This window comes from Oryx dammah, unplaced genomic scaffold, assembly GCF_014754425.2.
Source record: "Oryx dammah isolate SB20612 unplaced genomic scaffold, SCBI_Odam_1.1 HiC_scaffold_6, whole genome shotgun sequence".
NCBI lineage: Eukaryota > Metazoa > Chordata > Mammalia > Artiodactyla > Bovidae > Oryx > Oryx dammah.
Genome location: NW_024070190.1, coordinates 8462311 through 8489081, shown reverse-complemented (window position 1 = coordinate 8489081; position 26771 = coordinate 8462311).

The following is a 26771-nucleotide window of genomic DNA, read 5'->3' as shown; positions in this document are numbered from 1 at the left end:
TCCAGGTTGCACATACCTGAAGAGTGAGTAGCTGTTGCTGGTAAATGTCAGGACAATGAAGGTGGATGGTGTCTTTGGCGAGCCCACTTCAGGAAGGTGTTGTGGGCCACATTTAGAGACCCTGGCCCCAGTTCCGCCCCCAAAGTGGCTTTCTCCTGATCAGCAGGCATTTCTGACCGGTTGTCACAGCAGCGCCAAAATGTGAGTTAGACACCCCGCAGGATGATCAGCCCGATTTCTCTGGCGGTGATAAGCTAGCCTTCCCTCTGATCGTTCCATTCCTTTGTGAGCCTGCCGTGACCTGAAGGATCTTTCAGGAAGGGAAGGTGCTTGATAAGTAAAGGGACAGGTGAAGTCCTCTCCCTCTCTGCCCTCCTTTCTGGCCACTGGCCTCTCTGCCTCCACTGTTGCCTCCAAGCCTTTGGGTGGCTGTGTTCACCTGGGGTGGGGAGAGGCACTCCTGTCTTATCCTCAGCCATTCAGAGTAAAGATTTATTTCTGTTTTGCTTATTTGTTTATTTTTGGCTGCACTGGGTCTTCATTGCTCTGCGGGGGCTTTCTCTAGTTGGGGTAAGCAGGGGCGATTCTCTAGTTGCTTCTCACTGTGGTGGCTTCTCTTCTTGCAGAGCATGGGGTCTAGGGTGGGCTCAGTGGTTGCGGCACATAAGCGTAGTTGCCCTCTCAGATCTTAGTTCCAGCGTGTGGGATCTTAGCTCCCGGACCAGGGATCGAACCCATGTCCCCTGTATTGGCAGATAGATTCCTGACCACTGGACCACCAGGGAAGTCTCAGAATAAGGATTCTGTGCTCACCTTTAGAGCTTCCAGAAGTCTCCGATGCCACGTGCCAGCCCAGCCACATGGGACAATGACTAAACGCTTGCGCTGGTGATGTACCTGGTGTTACCAGGTGCTCAGTGGCCAGATTCAGAATGAAGTCAGCAATCCTAGGTCGCTCCATTATACTGGGGAAGGGGCATAGGGCTGCCCAGAGTTAATGTCCTTCCCAGCGTTGCTCAGCTAGTGAGTGAACCAGCCAGGCTGGGCCAGGGACTCTTGACCTGAGCTCACAGCTCTGCTTCACTGTACATCCCTCATCCTCTTCCTCAGCAACAGTGTTGGTGAGCTTTTTTTTTTTTCAGTTTACTTGGGGCTTCCCTGGTGACTCAGACAGTAAAGAATCTGCCTGCAGTGCAGGAGACCCAGGTTCAATCCCTGGGTTAGAAAGATCCCCTGGAGTAGGGCATGGAAGCGCACTCCAGTATTATCACCTGGAGAATCTCATGGACAGAGGAGCCTGGTGGGCTGCAGTCCATAGGGTTGCAAAGAGTCGGACACAACATTTTATTGGACCACCTCTTCTGGAGTATTAAATGTTATCATTCCCATATGTTACTGAATAGATTGTCATTACTGCAGGGGACATAACAGAGCTAGGGAAATTTTCCTTGAGATTTAAACTCTGAAGGATATTCTCTTAAGTTGGAGGATTTCCTTTCTGCCAGCTTATCTCTGTCTTGCTTTTATCTGCCAGTGTCTCTGCAGAAACATCGGTAGGATTTCATAAAAGCAGAGAAGTAAAGGATGGAGAGAGTTTTGAATGTCCTTCCAAGGGTGTCCCTTCTCTCTTCCATCGCCTCTGGGGCTCTCTTAAGCAAATGGTTATAGCCCTTCTTCCCCTAGGGTTTCTGATGAATTCTGAGAACCCCAGGGGACCATGTTGTTACAGAAGAAGATGTTGGAACCAGCATGGAATGTGAAGATTTGACCTCTGGGTTGCAGATTGGTGTTTTGTTTGTTTTAATTTTTATTGTAGGATAGTTGATTTACAATATATATTGTGTTAGTATTAGGTGTAGAGAAAAGTGATTCAGTTATACACATACATATATACATTCTTTTTCAGATTCTTTTTTCATATAAGGTATTACAGAACATTGAGTAGAGTTCCCTGTGCTGTGCAGTAAGTCCTTGTTGATTATCTGTTTTATATACAGTAGTGTATATGTTAATCCCGGTCTCTTAATTTATCACTTCTCCCCACATTTACCCTTTGGTAAGGTAAGTTTGATTTTGAGATCTGTGAGTGTGTTCACTTCAGTTCAGTTCAGTTGCTCAGTCGTGTCCAACTCTTTGCGACCCCATGAATTGCAGCACACCAGGCCTTCCTGTCCATCACCAACTCCCGGAGTTCACTGACTCATGTCCATTGAGTCAGTGATGCCATCCAGCCATCTCATCCTCTGTCGTCCCCTTCTCCTCCTGCCCCCAATCCCTCCCAGCATCAGAGTCTTTTCCAATGAGTCAACTCTTCGTATGAGGTGGCCAAAGTACTGGAGTTTCAGCTTTAGCATCATTCCTTCCAAAGAAATCCCAGGGTTGATCTCCTTCAGAATGGACTGGTTGGATCTCCTTGCAGTCCAAGGGACTCTCAAGAGTCTTCTCCAACACCACAGTTCAAAAGCATCACTTCTTCAACGCTCAGCCTTCTTCACAGTCCAATTCTCACATCCATACGTGACCACAGGAAAAACCATAACCTTGACTAGATGGACCTTAGTCGGCAAAGTAATGTCTCTGCTTTTGAATATACTATCTAGGTTGGTCATAACTTTCCTTCCAAGGAGTAAGCATCTTTTAATTTCATGGCTGCAATCACCATCTGCAGTGATTTTGGAGCCCAAAAAAATAAAGTCTGACACTGTTTCCACTGTTTCCCCATCTATTTCCCATGAAGTGATGGGACCAGACACCATGATCTTCGTTTTCTGAATGTTGAGCTTTAGGCCAACTTTTTCACTCTCCACTTTCACCTTCATCAAGAGGCTTTTTAGTTCCTCTTCACTTTCTGCCATAAGGGTGGTGTCATCTGCATATGTGAGGTTATTGAATTTCTCCCGGCAATCTTAATTCCAGCTTGTGTTTCTTCCAGTCCAGCGTTTCTCATGATGTACTCTGCATAGAAATTAAATAAGCAGGGTGACAGTAGACAGCCTTGACATATTCCTTTACCTATTTGGGACCAGTCTGTTGTTCCATGTTCAGGTCTAACTGTTGCTTCCTGACCTGCATACAGATTTCTCAAGAGGCAGGTCAGGTGGTTGGTCTGGTATTCCCATCTCTTTCAGAATTTTCCACAGTTTTTTGTGATCCACACAGTCAAAGGCTTTGGCATAGTCAATAAAGCAGAAATAAATGTTTTTCTGTTGCTTTTTCCATGATCCAAAAAAAGTTTATATGTATCATTTTCCTATTAGGCTCCACATATAAGCGATATCATAAGGTATTTGTCTTTCTCTGACTTACGATAACCTCTAGGTCCATCCATGCTGTTCAGATGGCGTTATTTTGTTCTTTTTTACGACAGAGTGGTATTCCATTGTGTATATTTTCCACATCTCCTTTGTCTGTTCCTCTGTTGATGGGCATTTAGGTTGCTTCCATGTCTTGGCTATTGTGAACAGTGCCACAGCGAGCACAGGCATGCATGTATCTTTTCAAAATTATAGTTTTCTCTGGATATATGTCTAGGAGTGGGATTGCTGTATGATATGGTGCTTCCGTTTTTAGTTTTTTAAGGAACCTCCATACTATTTTCCACAGTGGCTGAACAACTTACATTCCCATCAACAGTGTAGGAGGGTTCCCTTTTCTCCACACGCTCTCCAGCATTTATTGTTTGTAGACTTTTTGATGATGACTGTTCTGACCAGTGTGGGGTAATATTGCATTACGGAGTGCTGCAAATAAAAATAAACGTCACTGAGGAAACACGTGTGGCCTCCGCTTGCAGAGCCCCCGTCTGTCTGTCTTCAGTGGACCTGGTTTCATCTGTTTATGCTCCAGGGCAAATCCTCCAGCACTGGGCTCACATCCCTGTGAATGAAGTCAGCAGTCCTGGCTTGGCCTTACCACATAGAGTGTTGAATGTTTGAGTTGTGGTAAACTCATTTAACATATTTTAAAAAAAAATTTTTTTTGTCTTTGTGGCTTGCAGGATCTTAGTTCCCCAACCAGGGATTGAACCTGGGGCCCAGCCATGAAAGCACTGAGTCTTAGCCACTGGACCTCCAGGGAATTCCCTCTTTTAGCAGCTTTGGGCCTCAGTTTCCTAATTTGGGGGAAGTTTTTCAGGCCATTATGTGAAGACAGCATGAACTAATATATATGTCAGCCCTTGGAAACTTTAAACGCCAACCCATGTGGACATTAGGGATATTAGGGGGTTTTTTGTAATATTATTTATTCGGCTGTGCCAGGTCTTAGTTGTAGCTTGCAGGATTTTCAATCTTCATTACTGCTTGTAACATCTAATTCCCTGACCAGGGATTGAACCTGGGGCCCTTGCACTGGGAGCGAGGAGTCTTAGCCACTGGACCAGCAAGGAAGTCCCTATCAGGGACCTTCGTGTGCAGTTCTTCACAGCATGTGTCCTGGCACCATTCCTTTGCCAGAACACAGATTTGAGAGCAAAGAATTTACCTGTCCCAGTTTTGAGAGTTTCTGCTCCAGGATAACTTTCCTGACTTATTCCCAACCCATTCTGATAACATAATGTATATATAAAAAGAGCTCAGGAAAAGTGCTACAGACTGTCCACGATGATAACCCGACCTGGTTCTTACTGGTTGCCACCTCAAGGTGATTTTTCTCCAGCCTTTCTCTCTGCTTATTGTTAGTCATTTCATGGAGGAAGACCAAGCCTTTTCTTCCTGTTGTTTCTCTCCTAAAACTGCTTAAATATGCAGCAAACATCCCTGGATGACCAGCTCCTCTATGGAAGACCCCAGGAGGTCTTCAGCTATTTCGCGTGCCTGGGACGGGGACGAGAAGTCTTGTCTCCCATCGCCAGCCTCTCCAGCACACTTTCCACCCAGTTTAAGAGGGAGAAACCATCCAGCTGAGGAAGAAGGAAGTAACCAGCCTCTTAGATGCACCCTGGGCAGGAGAAAGGACGCATTCCTCCGTGTTGGCCAGTTCCCCTGTGCGCATGGTAACAAGATGATAGAAACGGGCAGAGGAGGGCAAGGGGAACTGGAACACTGCTGGAGGGGGCGTCTGCAGCTGCGGGATGTTTTTGCCAGATGTAGACATGTAAGCTGAGGCTGGTGCTCACTCTCCACCAACTCTGCCAACAGCAGACCACCCAGAGGACAGACAGGCAGGTGGGGCAGCAGCGTTTCCGGGGTTCAGACCTGCAGTTGTGTGCGTTCAGCTGTCAGATCAGACTGATCAGACTGGGGTCTTCTGTGTCTCTTTTCCCACAGCATACACTTGCCTTTGCCACTCAGAGATGAGTCTTTGCCCAGAGTTTGATTCCGTCTGTTAATACCAGCAGCTTCAACTTGAGGGAGGTATTAGAAGCCTGTTATTTTTAAGACAAAAGAAGGAATCTATGCCAGTTCCTCCTCTGCCTCCATATTTAGAGGGAGGCCAACTAAATGATCCTCAGCTTTGGAATCCAACAGGAACTGGGAGAAAATTGACTTGCATTTTATTTATTTATTTATTTTTTTTTGACTTGCATTTTAAATCCTCCAAATCCACACTTCATTCAGTGAGTTGAAGCAGGGCGTTAGGTGTTAGAAGCACCAAGTGCTCATGGTTAAGTTTCTTAAAGCCACCTCTGCATCCGAGGAGGGATGCCCTACAATTAGAGAGGCTGTTTAGATGCTACAGGCAGTTCTCAGTTGATGCCCGATTGTGTTAGTTGTTTCCATAGAAACAGTGTGCAACTGATGGTCATTTCTGGGGACACCACCTCCTAACCCTTAAAGCATCTATGCACTGACCCAGAGGCCCACAGTTTACGGGCCACTAATTTCCAAACAGTTATTTCAGCTGTTTCTGAGTCTCATGAGTGATGGAACGTAAGGGAGTCTCGGTGGTGAAACTGAGCAGGACCCTGTGGGACTCCTGGCACTGATGTCTTTTCCGTGTCCCCCATTTCTTGTTTGTTGGAAGCAGACTTCAGCCTCCGTGACCTTCCCTGAGTTCCAATGGGAAGGGAGAGGGTGCAGAGGCGAGGGAGGACAGTCAGGAAACAGTAGCGCAGCCTGGTGGAGCAGGGTCCTGCTTCAGCCTCACGGGATTCACATAACAATATCTGTGCTCGTTCCAATAAATGGAAGATGTCAGCATTCTTCATCCCAGAGAAGACCACCTGAGGCCAGATTAAAGGATGCAGGCCCTGCATAACACCTTAATCTTATCATCAGTCCCACCTTGAACAATTGCCATAAAACGCCTCACCAAATCTTCCTGGGTTGGGACACACAGGTTTTGTGGGCATGAGCCTGCTGTGTCCCCCTCTTTGCCTGGCAAAGCAATGAAGCTATTCTTTTCTACTTCATCCAAAACTCTGCTTCTGAGATTCAATTTAACACCAGTGCACAGAGGCCAAGTTTTTGGCATCAGTGGGGACCCTGGCGGTACCAGTGGCAGTTGTGGAAGTAGATTTTTATCTAAAGGGGCAGATACGGCAAGTGATGGCTTTTAATGGCAGGAGGGATGAACAGCTCTTTCACTCTGTCTACATGGATACACATATCTATACATACTTACACATAGACTTATCTCTATAAATACACATAATGGACAGGGAAGAATTATGCCTCCTTACCTGCTGCTCTGAAGAAAGCTGAGCATCGAAGAATTGATGCTTTTGAACTGTGATGTTGGAGAAGACTCTTTAGAGTCCCTTGGGCTGCAAGGAGATCCAACCAGTCCATCCTAAAGGCAATCAGTCCTAGGTGTTCATTGGAAGGACTGATGTTGAAGCTGAAACTCCAATACTTTGGCCACCTGATGCGAAGAGCTGACTCATTGGAAAAGACTCTGATGCTGGGAAAGATTGAAGGTGGGAGGAGAAGGGGATGACAGAGGATGAGATGATTGGATGGCATCACCAACTCGATGGACATGAGTTTGGGTAAACTCCAGGAATCGGTGATGGACAGGGTGGCCTGGCGTGCTGCGATTCATGGTGGATTCTTTACCACTGAACCACCAGCAAAGCCCTTGTGAATGCCTTAGGCACACTTCCTGTGAATGAGAAAGGATTGAAAGTGTCAGAACATGGGACTCGGTATTCTGAAGGGCAGCAGGTTGTCGTCATTGATAAGAACATGCCTGGAGCCCAGCTGCCTGGGGGCCAGTTATAGACCTGCCACGTACTCACTGGAGGAATCTGGCAGGTTGTTCAGCTTCTCCACACTTCAGTCTTCTCATCTGTAAAGTGGGAATAGTAGCAGTATCTCTCATAGGGAGATGATGAGGACGAAGGCGTTCATGTGTGTGAAGCACTTAGAAGTGTGCTTGGGAAAATCTAAAAAAGAGGGCATATATGGATACATAGAGATGATCCATTTTGCTGTACAGTAGAAACTAACACAACGTTATAAAGCATCTATACTCCAATGAAGATTAATTAAAAAGAAAAAAAGAAATGTACTTAGCATATTATGAATACTCAGGAAGTGTTAGCTGTTAATCTTGTATCTCGGAGGATACTTTTATACCATGAAGTATATTTATTCCTAATCCCATCTGACTTACGTGGAATATTCTGCTTAGTTTGCTCTTTGTTCTGTGTTGTCTCTACTTGGACAAAAAAAAAAGAGTTTTTCACCCAAACCAGGCTGGCAGAGGCGCAGCATGCAGCTTCTATCGATGAGAGCAGGCCTTTGGCACCTTGTCTACTTGCTAACATTTGTTTGACAACCCAGATGTTCTGGAAATATTTCCTTTCCCCCTGTCAGTGTTCTCTGCACAGATGTTACTATCTGTGGGTCTTTCCTAAACTCACTGGTCTCTTAAGAAATCAGAAAACCGTAGCAAAGCTCTTGCTTTTCTTATCCCCCAACACCCTCTGACCCTGCCCCCTCCCAGCCTCCCTGGAACTGCAGCCAGTTCCTCTCTGTTTTGCTTCCGAGGAAGAAGCTATTGTAAAGATGCACTGGGAGAAGATTCGGAAATAGAAATGCACCCCCCCCGCCACCCCCCGCCCGGCTCTGTTCCTCCTGAAGTCTCGTCTCCTCCCCATTCCTTTTTTTAAAGGGTAAATTTTATTTTGTAAATTAAATTTTTGTTGGAGTATAGTTATTTCACAGTGTTGGGTTAGTTTCTGCTGCTCAGCAAAGTGAATCAGCCATATGTATACATATATCCCCTCTTTTTTGGATTTCCTTTCCATTTAGGTCACCACACCACTCTACTGAGTAGAGTTCCCTGTGCCGTACACTTGGTCCTCATTAGTTATCTGTTTATAGGTAGCAGTGCGTATATGTCGATCCCAGTCTCCCAGTCCATCCCACCCTCCTTCCCACGGCGGGGTCCACATGTTTGTTCTCTACGTCTGTGTCTGTCTCTGCTGGAAACCCCCCGACCCTACTGTCCCAAGCATATTCAGACTCCTCCCCATTCATTCCATTGTCCGTCCTTCCTCAGGACTTAGGCCTTATTACCTGTGGAACTGCAAAGAGTGTAGCTCCTTGTCTATTTTGAAAGGTTTGAGTCTCTCCATGTCCAGAAAGTCTTTATTTGTGGGATGTTTGAAGGACTACCACCCTGCATGGTTAGAACAGGGCCCTGGGACAGTGGTGGGAAGCAGGGCTGGAGAGGTGAATCGGAGGCACATCCTGAATCTGGAAGCTCAGGCTTCACTGACGCATGTTATGCTGGGATAGGACCTCACTCAGTTCTGTACCAAAGAAAGGCACTCTCACTAAGAGGGTAGTGGATGGAGCCTCTGCCATCCACCCTTGAGGGGATGGCAGAGTGGGGTCAGGGAACCCTCTTACAAGGCTACTTCTGTGACCTAACATCACAGTGATGGAAACAACCACTTCCATTGCTTGAGTACCCACTTTAGAATACACACTATACTCAGTAAAGTAAAAGGTCTCTCAGTCGTGTCTGACTCTTTGCAACCCCATGGACTGTAGCCCTCCTGGCTCCTCCATGCATGGAATTCTCCAGGCCAGAACACTGGAGTAAGTTGCCATTTCCTTCTCCAGGGGATTTTCCCAACCCAGGGAGCGAACCCAGTTCTCCCACCTTGTAGGCAGATTCTTTACTGTCTGAGCCACCAATAAATCCCCTATATATGAACAAGTTCCATTCCAAGAGTGCGTTTGTAAGTTCAATTTGTTCCTAAGTCCAAGAGAGGTAGCCTAGGTACCCAACTAAAACAATTGACATTATGGTACAATTGACTGTACCATAATAGATTTATAATACTTTTCACACAAATAATACATAAAAAGCACACAAAAATAAAGATAACATTTTTAATCTTACAGTACAGTACCTTGAAAAGTACACTAGTGTAGTACAACAGCTGGCATACAAGGGTTGGCACTGAATGAACAGGCAAGAGTTACTGCCTGGAGGAGGGAGAGGAGGTGGGAGATGGTGGAGCGGAAGGATCGTCAGCGATAGGAGACGGAGGGCAAGGTGCAGTTTCACTTACACCTAACGTTGACAGAATGCACGTTCTCATCTTTGAAAGTTGGCAGCTTGAAGGTTCGTATGCAGGAGACTTACTATATACCCCAGGCCCTCATCCAAGCCTCACAATAGCCAGGGGCAGCAAATATCACCTTACGTTTTACAGAGGAAGCCTCTGGGCTCAGAGAAATGAAGAGACGGCAGAGTCAGAGCCGAGACTTGAGTCAAAACCCCCTCCCTCTCCCCCCACTTCATACTACCTACCATAAATAACCTCCCCAGTCTGCGAGGTCAGTTATGGAACCTGAACTAAGTCAATGACTGTGGAATATGAGAGAAGGAGGTAAAACTCAGATGACTTGGTGATTGGATTTGAGGAGGAAGAAAATGAAAAGGAATCCAGGATGATTCCCAGGGCTTGGGTGTGTCTGAGTAGTGAATACTGGTGTGATCTACAAATGTAGGCTGCTGTAGAAAATGCGGATTTGGTTGGTTGGTTTTTCAGTCCTCAGTAGTGTCAGACTCTTGGCAACCTCATGAATGGCAGCATGCCTGGCCTCCCTTTCCTTCACTATCTCCCGGAGTTGGCTCAGACCCATGTCCATTGAGTCAGTGATGCCATCCAACCATCTCATCCTCTGTTGTCCCCTTCTTCTGCCCTCATTCTTTCCCAGCATCAGGGTCTTTTCAAATGAGTCAGCTCTTTGCATCAGGTGGCCAAAGTATTGGAGCTTCAGCTTCAGCATCAGTCCTTCCAATGAATATTCAGGGCTGATTTCCTGTAGGATTGACTGGTTTGATCTCCTTGCAGTCCAAGGGACTCTCAAGAGTCTTCAGAACCAGTTTGAAAGCATAAATTCTTCAGCACTCAGCCTTGTTTATGGTCCAACTCTCACATCTGTACATGACTACTGGAAGAACCATAGCTTTGAGTATACAGACCTTTGTCAGCAAAGTGATGTCTTTGCTTTTTAATATGCTGTCTAGGTTCATCATAGCTTTTCTTCCAAGAAGCAAGCATCTTTTAATTTCAAGGCTGCAGTCACCATCCAGTTATTTTGGCGCCCAGGAAAATAGAAATGATAATTTTGCAAACATGAAGGAGATGAAGAAACTGATCGGTGCTTGCACATTTAAGGCACATGCCGGGACTTTGCTAGTGGTCCAGTGGTTACAAGCTTCCAGTGCAGGGGACGCAGAGTCAGTCTGTGGTTGGAGAACTAAGATTGCACAAATCATGCAGCTCAGTCAAGGGAAAAAAAAAAAAATCAAGGCATTTGGCAAGTGGAAGTGATGTGGTGATGGTGGGGGTGGTACAGGCAATGTTATAAGGGCTGGGATTGGGATGGTGGCGTTGATGTTGGATGTGTGGCTGATGGAAGTAGAAGCGAGGGTGGTTTGGGAGGTATGGTGATGGCCTTGGTGGTGGTGATGGTGATGAGGATGGTTGAAGTGGAGGTGGTTTTGGAGGTAGTGGTGATGGCGGTGGTGGGTGATGGTGATGAGGATGGTGGAGGCGGAAGTGGAGGTGGTTTTGGTGGTGGGTGATGGTAGTGGGGGGTGATGGTAGTGGTGGGTGATGGTGATGAGGATGGTGGAGGCTGAAGTGGAGGTGATTTTGGTGGTGGGTGATGGCGGTGGTGGGTGATGGTGATGAGGATGGTGGAGGCGGAAGTGGAGGTGGTTTTGGTGGTGGGTGATGGCAGTGGTGGGTGATGGTGATGAGGATGGTGGAGGCGGAAGTGGAGGTGGTTTTGGTGGTGGGTGATGGTAGTGGTGGGTGATGGTAGTGGTGGGTGATGGTAGTAGCAACTGCATAGAAGGAACAACAATGGCGTGGAGACAGATTGTTGACATCATCATCATTTTTTCGTACTTTCCATTTTTCTGGTTGAGCGGGAAAAGTATGAACAGGGGAGGCAGAAATCATACCATGCGCTACTGATTGAGTTGTGAGTCTCTTATGGACAGGCTAAAACTCAAGCTGCCAGAGTACACTTAGTAGTGGTTTCTGGGAAGCAACAAAGAACAGACATAATAATTTTGAGTAAGAATTTGGCTCTTCTTGACATAAACTTAGAGACACCTGAAAACGCAGTCATATTTTGAAGCAGGTTTTGGCGAAATGCACTGACTGCACCTTGGTTCGGAGACCAACATGATGAGAGCACAGAGGTGCATTCTTTTCCAGCACACCTACTTCCACGAAGATTATCTTCTCCAGGTGGGAGGCACCTGCCCAGCGTGTGGAACAAAGCCGATGTCCAGTAACTCTTGGATGACCAAAGGAACTAATGGGGAAACGTTGGCATGGAATGGAGAATGGAAACAGTCTGCACCGTTCAGTTGACATGAGTTTGTTATCACAAGCCTGATTTAGAAATAGTCACCAAGTTCACAGCCCAGAGCATCCTACAACTTTACTAACAGAGTTAATAGAAAGATCTTAGAATGTCAATGAGCTTTGACTAACATTTGCTTTCCATAATATGCATCCATTGTAGGACATGTATTCTGAAGACCCAATGTATTCTGAATAATTGGTTGTATGAACCTTATTTCTTAAATAAATATAAACTAGATTTTATGATGTTCATAAAACGTGACAGCTGAATGACAGTCAAGGGAAAGAAACAGAATCAAAACAAATGCCATTATGACCACCATTTCTATAAACAACAATTACCTTTGGGTCAAGATGCTGAATAAGACATTTCTGGAAAGAGCCAGACTTTCTCACATACTTGATTCCCCTCCAGCACCCCCCAAGGCAGTCCCTCAGCTTCTTCTGTAATATCTGCAATCGCAGCTATTGGAGATGATCTTATTATGTCTATGTACACATAGCACCCTCTCGCTTTCTGTATCTTGTGCCTCAAGGGATATTTTTGTGTGAAACCCACTCTGAAAAGTGAAAGGGCACCCAGGAAGCTGCTGTTGCCTTTGAGACAGATAATCAAAGAGGGTTGGTGAGTTTTCCCCTTCAGAATCCCTGGGATATTTCTGGTCAGTTTCTCTACGTATTTTCCAAGGAAATGTGCAGAATATTTCCTGAATCTGTTTGTTGTTATAATGAAACCAAACAGTCCTGGAACAACTTGATGTTCTAACTTGGAAATAAATAGAGTGAAAGTGTGGACGCACACAGGCACATTTTTACTCTGTGGGAGGGAGACGAGAATAGGGGGGGGGAGGGGAAAGGCGGTCCTTTTATCTCCATTTAACTCAAAGTCAAATGTGGTCTTCCCGGGGATTCCCAATTGGTGCCTTGTAAGGGGGATGGATCTGTAACTTCTGCCAGAAAGGGCAGTGTCAGGATAGAGCAGGGATCTGAGCTAAGCCACTTTGTCATTCATTCCCTTTGTTACATATCCTTATCTCTAAAGAGAGAGTTTTCCTAGAGCTCTTCTTTGAAAGTGAAAGTCATGCCTGACTCTTTGCGACCCCATGGACTGTAGCCCACCAGGCTCCTCTGTGCATGGGATTCTCCAAGCAAGAATACTGGAGTGGGTAGCCATTCCCTTCTCCAGGGGACCTTCATGACCTAGGAAATCCAACCCGGGTCTCTGGAATTGTAGGCAGATTCTTTACTGTCTGAGGCACCGAGGAAACCCACAGAGCTCTTCTATGGTGGTGAGCGATCTCATCAGCCTCCTCTCTTATCCTTCTTCATTTCATCAAATACGCTTCATCCTCTTGGGTCTTCTTTTAGTCCCTGAAACATGAGCAACTTCCCACCAAACGGTCTCCACCCATGCCTTGCCCACTGCTGGGAATGCTTTTTTTGTCTAACTTTTTCATCTCAGATGAGCTAAGTCCTCCTACCCTGGTGGAACTCGGAGGAGACATCCATTCCTGAGCCACCGAAGCAGCCAGGTATGTCTTTCCACATCATTTCAGAAAGGTATCGGAAGACCCATAGGTCTAATAATGGCAGACATTCTTCCTCCTTCAGCAACAATTGGGCAAAGTGTTTGATTTTTGTCGTGGCACTATCTAGGTAAGCTTAAAATTGGCCAAATGCATTTTCTGCCTCAGATTCAAGAAGCCTGAAGCATAGATTGGAGGAGACCTGTTCTGCTAAACAGAGAGGAGAATGCCTTATTCTCCCACAACTTTTCACTGGAGGAGTGCGTGATTGCCATGCCACATGTTACTGCCATGGTAGTTTCTGGGTTCAACTTCCAGCCCTTCAGAGAGTAACAGGACTGGGGACTTCCCCCATTGGTCCAGTGGTTAGGAATTTGCCTTCCAAAGCAGGGAGTGCAGGTTCAATCCCTGATGGAGGAGCTAAGGTCTCAAATGCATTGAGGCCAAAAAAACCAAAACATAAAGCTGAAGCAGTGTTGTAACAAACTTAATAAAAACTTTAAAGGAAGTATTGGTACTGAATTTAAAACATAAACGATGGATCTATATGTGTAACTGAATCGCTTTGCTTATACCTGAAACTAATACAACACTGTAAACCAACTGTACTCTAAAATCAAAATTTTAAAAATGAAAATCGGTATTGGTACCAATGGTTACGTAGAATGAATTTACTCTTCACTTTTCCACATGGGAGAAAAAGAGGAACCTCATATCTTCCGTTTCCTGGGACTTCTTCAGAAAACAGACAGTCTATCTGTTGAACAGAAACCTGAGGGTTTTTTTTTTAATTCTTATTTATTTGCATTTTTAAAAATTTTTATTGAAAGATAGTTGATTTACAATGCTGTGTTCATTTCAGCTGTACAGCAAGGTGATTCAGTTTTATATACATATATTATTTTTTTACACTCTCTTCCATGATAGGTTATTTTGTATAGTTTCCTGTTGTTTATCTATTTTATATATAATAGCGTTCTTGCCTGGAGAATCCCAGGGACAGGGGAGCCTGGTGGGCTGCCGTCTATGCGGTCGCACAGAGTCAGACACAACTGAAGCAGCAGCAGCAACAGTATGTATAAAAGCTTGAGTTTTAAAGTCATTGCATTCTTGGAAACTTGAGAGCAAGATCTCAGACCAGATTCATCTCTGGATTGATTTGGGTGGAGGGGGAAAGACTTGCTATTGTTGTTTATCTTATTCCTTGTTTGGGAGAAGATAGGAAAACAAGGTTAGGGATGTGTCCCAGACTGTCTGAGCAAGGAAGGATACCGAAGGTCTTTTCCAGAAGAGTCCAGCCTTGTGCAAGATCCATCCTTTCAGCACACGTGCTCATTTCTTGGTCTGTAAACTGTCAACATTATTTCCTCCCCAGAGTGGATAAAAGATGAGTGAGCAAGGGTCTGGGCTGTGCCATGCTTCATTGTCTAGGAGGTGAGACTCAAACAGCTCTGAAAAGCATCAAAACCCCAAATGTTGCTGCCATCGTGACTGCTGCTGGTGACATGACATATCCGGGGCCCTCCATGCCCCCTCTCATTCCTTCTGCAATTACACAGCCCACTAAACACGCCCAGGAGTTAAGCTGCTCAAGCAGCTGTCGACTTTCCACATGAAGATTCCAAACCGCAGCAGCTGAAGTCTGAACTTCTGCAAAAAATACTTGGCAGAAAACATCCACAGATGGTGCAACAAGCTCATTGATCTGCTTGTAACTGAAACAGAAGCCAAACACATGTGAGAGAAGGAAGAGTGAACGGAGCAGAGCCTGGGAAACTCACTGAATCCACATCGTGCAAAGTGACATGTCCTTCTGCACACACATTCTAGTGCATTGAAAAACCAGCTGGAAATATATGTGTAAGATTAGACTCCCGGTAAACAGAAGGCAAGAATGGTGAATGTAGCTTGGGGTGACATTTGGAAGCCAGCCTTCTAACTGACATGTGGGAGAGACACCAGTGCATTCAAGTTCAGCATGCTTGTGCAAGTTTCCAAGGAAAGGTGACTCAAGAGAGGATGTGCATTCGTACCTCAATGACTCCCAAACCCTTCTCAATGTGTCCCTGATGTTGCCTGGGCAATTCTACTTCATGATTATTCCTGAGAGAAATGAACTGCATCTGAGCATCTGCCTCTGATCACAGCTACATCTGGCCTTCAAGGCCACCCTCAGAGGCCAAGGATCGTGAAGCGTGGGTCATGGGCAGATGGGCTCTGGTGCAGGCTGTGGACCCTACCCGAGACTGTGACCCTCTGGGCTGTGGTCCACGAGCGCCTGCAGAACACAAGCTAGGGGGTCATGCATGGATGGGTGAGCCTTTGTGGAAGCCCAGGTTTCCAGAGAAGTTCCAGCACCTTATTGGAGGAAAAAAAGAACAGTTTGGCTACCACGTGAATGTGTCAGCATCACCTCTCCCCAGTGACAGCACGCTTAGTCACAAGACACCCCGTGAATTTTCCTGTGTGGGGAGGGGAGAGCCAGTGAGGAAGCCCAGCTTTCCCAACTGGGCAGGATGCTGCCGCAGGGACTTATTTCCACCTCTCACAGCATCCAGACTATTGAACTGGGAGCTCCGTGACTGGGAGGAGGGGGCAGATTGGGAGAGCAGCGTATAAGATACCTGGAGGGCATTACAGGACATGGTTCCAGCTGACAGCATCCTTGGTTCCATCAGGAAGCCAGCTTATGAGCCTGGGGAAAATCTCACCCCCAGATCCCCGCAGCTGGCCCGTGTGCGTCCCCAGCACGCCATGTGCCAACCCACACCTCACCCACTCAGCGGCAGTTCCCTGTGTGAGCTCCCCAGGACCGCGGCAGAAAGTTGAACCAGACTGCCCACGAGGGTGAAGCCACAAACTTGAATTGTAGTGCCACCTTCAGGAAGACACAGGAAAGGCGATCCGCAGTCCACATTGTATGTAGAGAAGAGTCTCGGGCTTCAGAATTCTGCCAGGAGAGGGAGCAGGAAGCTTGGGCCAGGTCTGAGAAGGCCTCAGAATCTGGCAAAACTGATGAAAGGTATTTCTACCCTGAAGGCACTTAGTAAAAATTAGAGGAAGTGAAAGGAAAGTCGCTCAGTCATGTCCAACTCTTTGCGACCTCATGGACTGTAGATCCTCTGCCCATGGGATTCTCCAGGCCAGAATACTGGAGTGGGTACCCATTCCCTTCTCCAGGGGATCTTCCCAAATGCTACTTTAAATATGCAAACAACAGTGCAGAACTCCGAGGACCGTGAGAAAGCAAGGAAATGTGGCATCATCAGAAAGGTTACCAGGATCTTCCAGTAACTGAGCCCCAAGACGTGGAGATCTGCAACTTACCTGATAAAAAATTAGATACAGCACTTTTACAGAAACTCGTTGAGTTACAAGAAAGCACAGAAAGATGAGTCAGTGAAATCAGGAAAGCAGTACACAACCAAAATGAGAAATTTAACAAAGAGATAGAAAAAAAAAAAAAAAAGAACCCGATTCCGGAGCTGAAGAATTCCATGAATGAAGTAAAAAATGTGATAGAAAGAATCAACATTACAGTAGATTAAATAGAAGAAAACAGCCAGTGAGAGTGAGGAGAGGAGCCTGTTCAGGACTTCTTGGTGGTCCGCTGGTTAAGACTCTGCCTTCCAGTGCAGGGGACAATGGGTTTGATTCCTGGTTGGAGAACTAAGATCCCACATGTGGCAGAGCAGCTAAGTCCACACACAACTAGAGAGGCTGAGTGCTACAACGAGAAGCTCACTTGCTGCAACAAAGACCCAACACAGCCTAATGATAATAATAAATATGTTATTTTAAAAAGAAGTGACTGTTTGAGGAAACAAAAGACAGAAAGGGAGGAAAGAGTCTTCGCCTATGTGTTCTATCTTCTCCCATGTGATCTATGAGACAGTGTTAAGAAAATCAATAGCTGAATCACTGAAGTTTCAGAAGCAGAGATAGAGAAGGAGGTAGAATGATTATTTAAAGACATGATGGCTGAGTGCTTCCCAAACTAGCAAGAGATTTGGAATTCCAAGTTCATGAAGCTAAAAATCATCCTATTATTTCAAACCAAAGCCGCCTTTTCTAAAACACATAATAATAAAAATGTCAAAAATCAAAGACCAAGAGAGAATCCTAAAGGTAGCAGGAGAAAAGCTTATACTGTACAAGGAAACCTCATTGGCTATCAGCAGATCTCAGCAGAAACCTTACAAGCTGGGAGGGAGTGGGATATTTTCAAAGGGCTAAAAGAAAAAAAAAAAAAGTCAACCAAGCATACTCCATTCAGCAAAGTTATCCTTCAGAAATGAAAGATAAAGACTTCTAAGACAAACAACAACTAAGGAAATCCATCCCCATGAGATCTGCCTTAAAAGGAAAACTAAATGGAAAAGACACACACGCCCCAGTGTTCACAGCAGCAGCACTGTTTACGGTGGACAGGCCGTGGAAGCAACCTAAATGCGCGTTGACAGGTGATAAAGAAAGTGAAGTCGCTCAGTCGTGTCCGACTCTTTGCGACCCCATGGGGTGTAGCCTACCAGGCTCCTCCGTCTGTGGGATTCTCCAGGCAAGAGTACTGGAGTGGGTTTCCGTTTCCTTCTCCAGGAGATCTTCCCAACCATGTGGCATATGTATATATATGTATATATATATATACACACACACATGTATATATGAATATTAGTCATAAAAAAGAATGAAATAATTCCATTTGCAGCAACATTGATGAACCCAGAGATTATCATATTACGTGAAGTAAGTCAACCAGGGAAAGACAAATGTCATATGATATCACTCCTACATGGAATCTAAAGAAAAGATACAAATGAATTTATTTACAAAATAGAAATAAACTCACAGACATAGAAAACAAACTTATGGTTACCAAAGAGGGGAGGCAGGGGCAAGGATAAATCGGCAATTTGGGATTAAAAGATATATACTACTATACATAAAATAGATAAACAATAAAGACCTACTTTATAGCACAGGGAACTATATTCAGTATCTTATAAAAAACTGTAATGGAAAAGACAGCATATTAAAAAGCAGAGACATTACTTTGCCTACAAAGGTCCCTCTAGCCAAAACTATGGTTTTTCCAGTAGTCATGTATGGATTTGAGAGTTGTACCATAAAGAAAGCTGAGTGCAGAAGAATTGATGCTTCTGAACTGTGGTGTTGGAGAAGACTCTTGGGAGTCCCTTGGACTGCAAGGAGACCCAACCAGTCCTTCCTAAAGGAGATCAGTCCTGGGTGTTCATTGGAAGGACTGATGTTGAAGCTGAAATTCCAATACTTTGGCCACCTGATTCAAAGAGCTGATTTATTGGAAAAGATCCTGATGCTGGGAAAGATTGAGGGCAGGAGGAGAAGGGGATGACTGAGGATGAGATGGCTGGATGGCATCACCGACTCAGTGGACATGGGTTTGGGTGAACTCTGGGAGTTGGGGATGGACAGGGAGGCCTGGCGTGCTGTGGTCCTTGGTGTCACAAAGAATCAGACACGACTGAGCGACTGAACTGAACTGAACTGAATGGAAAAGAATCTGAAAACGTATATTCTGGATCACTTTGCTGTACATCAAAAACACTGTACAGTTGTTTTTAAAATAAATAAATAAATTCTCATATCGCTTAAGGATTTGTGAAAGAAAGTAACACTCCCTACTGAAGATCTCTTTGTTTAGAATCTTAGGGCAGGTAGGAATTTTACAGAGGGGCTAGGAATAGAAAATGGGGCTTCCCAGGAGGCACTAGTGGTAAAGAACCCGCCTGCCATGCAGGAGACCTCAGAGGCACAGGTTCGATCCCTGGGTCAGGAAGATCCTCTGGAGGAGGAAATGGCAACCCACTCCAGTATTCTTGCCTGGAGAATTCCCTGCACAGAGGAGCCTGGCGGGCTACAGTCAATGGGGTCACAAAGAGTCGGACACGACTGTAGCAACTTAGAGTAAATGCATATTTAATTTTAATTATAATATACCCTGAAATGAAGTCTTTCTCCTCTCCTTGGCTTTAGTTCATGGCACATAGTGACTTGTCGATACTTTTCACCGAAGTACGCAGACTGATGCAAGTGTTCTCTTGTTCTCCTTATGCAGCGACGCTCTGGTAGATATTTTACACCAAATCTTGGGGAGGGGAGGTGGAGCTCTTCTTCTAGCATTTGCCAATTTCTGTGGCGTCACTGCTGCCGCACTGCTGTTTTCAGACTTCCAGAGTGACATCACCAGATGTGTGTTTGGGAGAAGGCGCACATAATGCTTTTATGAGCCAGCAGGAGTTAGCCTGAAACATCACGCATACCATTAATAGATTTCTACTGTTATCTGGAAATAACATGCATGCTCATTGCTAATGGAAATATACTGAATTTTGCTTAAGTTTGGGAAAAAATTTTGAAAATGTGCTCTTGAATCGTTTGAATTTCTGTGAAAGGCTTATAATTTCTTTAAAAAAAGATTGCATATGTGTTCCTTTAGGTGTGAAAAATTGAAGGTAAATAAAACTACATATTCAACATGGTTGATTTATCTTCAATTATAAACTGACGTAATTAGGGGAGGTTCCATTTCAGAGGTTCCATGAAGGACTATTAGTTTAAGGGGAGAATTGCAGAATACTATGAGAGTTAAAATATCTGTGAGTCATGACTGATTCAGTTTTGTTATTCTGTTTTGGACAGAACCATCGATCTCTCCTTGGGTTCATGTACACTTGACATTAAAAATGATGCCCTTGTTTGTTGAGAATATAAACTTGATTGTTTTGAATCTGTTTTTGTTTTTTTTTTTTAATCAGCCTCAGAGCAAGAGATTTAAACACCTAGCAGAATTTTAGGTTGGTCTGAGAAGGGATGTTCTTTCTTGGACATTTGTGGGAGAATTGAAGAGAAATTTTTCATCAGGTAAATATAGACACAAGATGGTGCTAAAGGAGTGTCTTTTAAGCACGGTTCCTTTATTTTAAAACCGTATTTAGAAATGAGTAATTTTAAGATGTGATTTACATATCGGTGTGTATGGGTGTTTAAGGGTCTTTCAAGAGGAGATTAGTACTGAATTAATGCAAAAATGTGGTAGGAAAGAATTCATGAAGACTGTGAAGTGAACAGGTCAATGTGAGGAGGGCAGGGGGGGTTGCTTCTGTCCCCCTGACTTCTCTTCTCTCCAAAGAAGCGCATTCATCTTGCCTTCTCTTGCCTGTGGTCGACTAAGAGCTCAGGTTGGTATCTGCTCCAAGAAGGAAACTTGTCGGAATCTCCTGGAAGAACTTTAAAAAAGACATCTGTATTTGGCCGCATGAGGTCTCAGTTGTGGCACTCGGGATCTTCATTATCTTATGCAGGGCATGGTTTCTCTGCTTGTAGTCGCCCTAGGGCATGTGGGATTTTAGTTCAGCAAATTTGGAAAACTCAGCAGCGGCCACAGGACTAGAAAAGGTCAGTTTTCATTCCAATCCCAAAGGAAGGCAATGCCAAAGAATGCTCAAACTACCGCACATTTGCACTCATCTCACATGCTAGTAAAGTTAATGCTCAAAATTCTCCAAGCCAGGCTTCAGCAATACGTGAACCATGAACTTCCTGATGTTCAAGGTGGTTTTAAAAAAGGCAGAGGAACCAGAAATCAAATTGCCAACATTCGCTGGATCATCGAAAAAGCAAGAGAGTTCCAGAAAAACATCTATTTCTGCTTTATTGACTATGCCAAAGCCTTAGACTGTGTGGATCACAATAAACTGTGGAAGATTCTGAGAGAGATGGGAATACCAGACCACCTAACCTGCCTCTTGAGAAACCTGTATGCAGGTCAGGAAGCAACAGTTAGAACTGGACATGGAACAACAGACTGGTTCCAAATAGGAAAAGGAGTACTTCAAGGCTGTCTATTGTCACCCTGCTTATTTAACTTATATGCAGAGTACATCATGAGAAACTCTGGACTGGAAGAAACACAAGCTGGAATCAACATTGCCAGGAGAAACATCAATAACCTCACATATGCAGATAACACCACCCTTATGGCAGAAAGTGAAGAGGAACTAAAAAGCCTCTTGATGAAAGTGAAAGTGGAGAGAGAAAAAGTTGGCTTAAAGCTCAACATTCAGAAAGCGAAGATTACTTCATGGGAAATAGATGGGGAAACAGTGGAAACAGTGTCAGACTTTATTTTGGGGGCTCCAAAATCACTGCAGATGGTGATTGCAGCCATGAAATTAAAAGATGCTTACTCCTTGGAAGAAAAGTTATGACCAACCTAGATAGCATATTCAAAAGCAGAGACATTACTTTGCCGACTAAGGTCCGTCTAGTCAAGGCTATGGTTTTTCCAGTAGTCATGTATGGATGTGAGAGTTGGACTGTGAAGAAGGCTGAGCACCGAAGAACTGATGCTTTTGAACTGTGGTGTTGGAGAAGACTCTTGAGTCCCTTGGACTGCAAGATCCAACCAGTCCATTCTGAAGGAGTTCAACCCTGGGATTTCTTTGGAAAGAATGATGCTAACACTGAAACTCCAGTACTTTGGCCACCTCATGTGAAAAGTTGACTCATTGGAAAAGACTCTGATGCTGGGAGGGATTGAGGGCAGGAGGAGAAGGGGATGACCGAGGATGAGATGGCTGGATGGCATCACTGACTCAATGGGCGTGAGTCTGAGTGATTTCTGGGAGTTGGTGATGGACAGGGAGGCCTGGCGTGCTGCGATTCATGGGATCGCAAAGAGTCGGACACGACTGAGCGACTGAACTGAACTGAACTGAACCAGGGATCGAACCCACACCCCCTACAGATTCTTAACCATTGGACAACCAGGAAAGTGCCTCCTGGAAGAGCTTTAATCTGCAAGGTTTCTCTCTGTCTTGGGGAAGATTTCCTAGTCTGACCTCCCATCCCATCTTCATTCATTCATATCTCTGCCCTCTTTGCCCACTGCTGCCCCTATGTCTGTTAATGTACAGAGATGCCTTCACCAGATGTAATCTGGTTCCTATGTGCCCTTACTTATGGACTGCTCAGAGGACCAAAAGTCTTGGCTGCTTTCTTTTCTTCTCATTATTTTCTACATTATTGATTTATTTTGGGCTGCACTGGGTCTTGGTTGCTGTGCGTGGACTTTCTCTAGTTGCAGTAAGGTGGGGGAGGGCCACTCTCTAGAACCTGAGTCTCCTGCATTGACAGGCAGATTGTTAACCACTGGACCCTCAGGGAAGTTCCTTACTCCCATTTTAAAATTGAGGGAACTGAGATTCATGGAGGTCAAATGACCTTTGCCCAAAGTCACACACAGATACATGGCAAACCAGGGTGCCAGCTATAATGGCAGAACAGTCAGGATTTTTATGTATTAGTTTGCTTTTCCTTGAATGAAAAGCCAGCATTGCTTATTTAGAGGAAGACCACAAACAGAGCCGAGGAGCTCTGAGTGAATTGTCTGAATCACACCGTGTCAGATGGCTTGACTGCAAGGGAGCAGAAGCCAGGGTTGGCAGGAGCTCACGACCCATGTGGAAGCTTCTGCTTGGACCAGGCACGTGTTATGTCCACACACATCAGCTGCAGCACTCCTGACTGAGCTCAGGGTACTGGGAGGAGGCTGTCTGCTTCCCACACAGGATCCCAGGACAGGGCTGGGAGGTAGGAAGGGGCATGCGACCTCTGGCACAGTAATACGACCTACCTCTGTCCCCCAAAGCCTGTGCTGTCTGGGCCTTCAGTTCTAATCCAGGAGCATTGCTACAACCCAGTAGAACCAAGTGTTAATGAAAACAAAATCTCTTAACTGCCACAGTCTCATGGAGACATCAGGAGTGGAAAAATCAAATGCAACATGAAAAAATCTGACTTGTGACCATCCGTAGCTGACTAGTTATGAAAATGTTTAGAATAATGTGGTGCGTCAGCTATGATGTAGAAATGTCTCGTGTTTATCAGCAGCATCACAAAAACTCTGGTGCAGGAGATGGGTCCTTTCTGCTGATCTGAAGCAGAAATGAAGCCCAGTCACTTCCTATGTGAGCCTGGTGTCTGACCGGTAGACCATATCTGACTTGCACCCCTGGGAGATATAAAATCCTCTAGCCTCTTATATTAGGTGATGAACAATTATACTCAGACAGCTAAACCAGCTAGTATTCTGGTGAGGGTGTGAACATAATAGTGATAATAACTAGAAGGTACAGATGAGCTGCTAAAAATAGCACCCTTCCCTATTCTCTGAGAAGTAAACCTCCGTCAGGCAGCAACATACATCAGATTGTTCTCCTTTGCACACCCCCCACCAACAGTAATACAGTCCTCAATGATTTAAAGAGCAAAGCGACTTTTTTCTCTTGGAATCTGACCGTAATTTGTGAGCTGCCTTTGTAAAAGCACTCTGGCTGGAAAGTTCCATTGGGCAACGTCTCTGTGTTTCTTAGAGGTGAAATTGAAGCAATGAGAATGACTTGTACCCTTATTACTACTGAATGGAACTTGGGGTTCTCATTTCTTACGGAGTGAAAATAAATCCTCAATATCTTCTCTTAAAGCATTGGCAGTCAGTGATAATATGTCTATCATATAACTGTTTTAGAGTACTCCACTCAAATTTAGAGTTAGCTTGGCAAGCTGCTTGGTCCCAGTGGGCTGATTGCCTTAGGGTTGGATCCCTCAGATGAGCTCCCTGCAGGAAGCCATCTGAGTATCTGACATCCGGGGCTCGATGGCGTGACAGGGGACAGAGCCCACAGCAGAGATGTGGTATTCCCAGCCCACAGCAGAGATGTGGTGTCGTTGAGGTCAGGGAGCTTTCCTGCTGAGGGTCTTCAGTGCTCATTTTACCAACAACTTTGATAGCTTACTGGATACCAACCAGTGCGCTAGGCACTAAGGATTCAGAGACAAATAACGGAGCATCAGTGAAACCTCCCTGTGGCGCTGCTGGACAGTGCCCTGATGCTTTCTAGGCATTCAGCTCTCCTGGGTGGGGCAGCAAAGATGGCATTTTGTCCAAGACTCAGTTGTGTTGTTCAGTTGCTCAGTCATGTCTGCTTCTGTGCAACCCCGTGGACTGCAGCACACCAGGCTTCCCTGTCCTCTACTATCTCCTGGAGCTTGCTCAATTCATGTCCATTGAGTCAATAATGCCATCCAACCATCTCATCCTCTGTTGCCCCTTCTCCTCCTATCCTCAATCTTTCCCAGCATCAGGGTCTTTTCCAATGAATCAGCTCTTCGCATCAAGTGGCCAAAGTATTGCAATTTCAGCTTCAGCCCTTCCAGTGAATGAATATTCAGGATTGGTTTCCTTTAGGATTGACTGGTTTGATCTCCTTGCTGTCCAAAGGGACTTGCAAGAGTCTTCGCCAGCACCACAATACAAAAGCATCAGTTCTTCAGCGCTCAGACTTCTTTGTGATCCAGCTCTCACATCCGTACATGACTACCGGAAAAACCATAGCTTGACTGTACGGACCTTTGTCTGCAAAGTGATGTCTCTGCCTTTTAACATGCTGTCTAGGTTTGTCATAGCTTTTCTTCCAAGGAGCAAGTGTCTTTTAATTTCATGGCTGAAGTCAGCATCAGCAGTGATTTTGGAACCCAAGAAAAGACTCAGAATTTATCTTTATTAATCAAATGTCTTCCACCCAGTATTTCTGCTGAGCTTCCCCTACACACATTTGCACACAATTGAAGGTAAATAGAGAAGTCAGCGGATGAGAGGTTTACTTGAGTAAACTCCAGGAGATAGAGGAGGACAGGGGAGACTGGAGTGCTGCAGTCCACGGGGTCATAGAACCAGACACGACTGAGTGAGTGAACAGTAAGAGAAATCAGGCTTGACTTTTTTGGTCCTCTTCCCACATTAACCTGAGGACATGTTGCCCCCTAGAGGTTAAAATAAGTCATTACCTTGCAACACAGTCTTGTTTGCTGCTAAGTGGCTTCAGTCGTGTCCGACTCTGTGTGACCCCATAGACGGCAGCCCAGCAGGCTCCCCCGTCCCTGGGATTCTCCAGGCAAGAACACTGGAGTGGGTTGCCATGTCCTTCTCCAACAGTCTTGTTTAGTAGCATTCTGTTTTAGGTGAGGAAATAATGAAAACAAAGATGATGAAAATGGAGATAAAAATATTCTAGAGAAAGAATGAAGCTAAAGGAATTACGAATCTGGAGATTCATGGTTCTGGTGATGGGACCATGGGGTGTGTGTGTGTGTGTGTGTGTGTGTAGGTATACGATACACTCATCTTTTCTCAGGTCCGTTTTGGTCCATAAGATCACCCTGGTGATCTCCAAGTGGCAGTGCCCTATGCCAGATTCTAGACAGTGTGTGTTATAGTCTGTCACTTTTACTGAGATTTGGATGGGGGCTGTCTCAGAAAATAACTCAGTGTGCTTCCATATTCCATAGCCTGCCTCTCGTGAATGATGAAACCAACACTGCTCTCCTTTTACAAACCCACACCTGACCTGGCCACTTAGGTCCTTTCTCTTCCGTAGTATCCTGCTTATGTCAGTCAAGGTCACTTAGTTTAAGGCGCAGTGACAAGTGACCCGTGAATCTCAAGAGTTGGTAACAGTGTAGGCTTGTTTCTCACTTTAGCTGCATGTGCATTTTGGGCAGACTGCACTCTGACTCACATCGTCTTTCTTTTTGATTTATGTGTTTATTTTTGGCTGCACCGGGCCTTTGTTTGTGCGTGAGGGCTCTCTCTAGTTGTGGCGAGTGGGGGCTACTCTCTAGTGGTGGTTCTTGGGCTTCTCACTGCAGTGGCCTCTCTTGTTGCGGAGCATGGGCTCTAGACCTGCAGGCTGCAGCAGCTGCAGCTCTCAGGCCCTAGCGCTCAGCAGCCGCGGCACACAGGCTCAGGTGTCTCGAGGCACGTGGAATCTTCCCGGACCGGGGATCAACCCATGTCCCTGCATTAGCAGGAAGATTCCCAACCATTAGACCACCAGGCAACTCCCACACCTGTCACATTTCAATCAGGTGAGTGTTCTTGACTTCATGTACTCAGGAGGGGCACTTTCGGTTCCTTATTTGTGTCTGATATCCACCCACCCCATGCAGAGGCAGCTCATGTTTGGGCAATGGGCTTTCCCGGCTCCTGACTGATCATTGCCTGTGAGACCCACCATGTCCTAACTCCACGCTCTTGTCTGTGTGTGTCCTTAATCCACCTTCTTTGATGCCAACAGAGTTATTTTCCTAGAGAGCAGCTCTGTCACTTCCCTTTGGGAAAGCTTTTCCCATATTCATCACTCATGAATTATAGTCAAGATTACCTATGAGGACTCTCCTGGCAGTCCAGTTTTTAAGAATCTGCTTCCAGTGCAAGGGACATTGGTTCTGGTTGCTGAACTAAGATCCCACATGCCATGGGGCTGCTAAGCCTGTGTGCTGCAACCACTGAGCCCACAATTAGAGAAGGCCCCAGGGCCGCAAGGAAGAAACCTTGAGCCACAACAAAG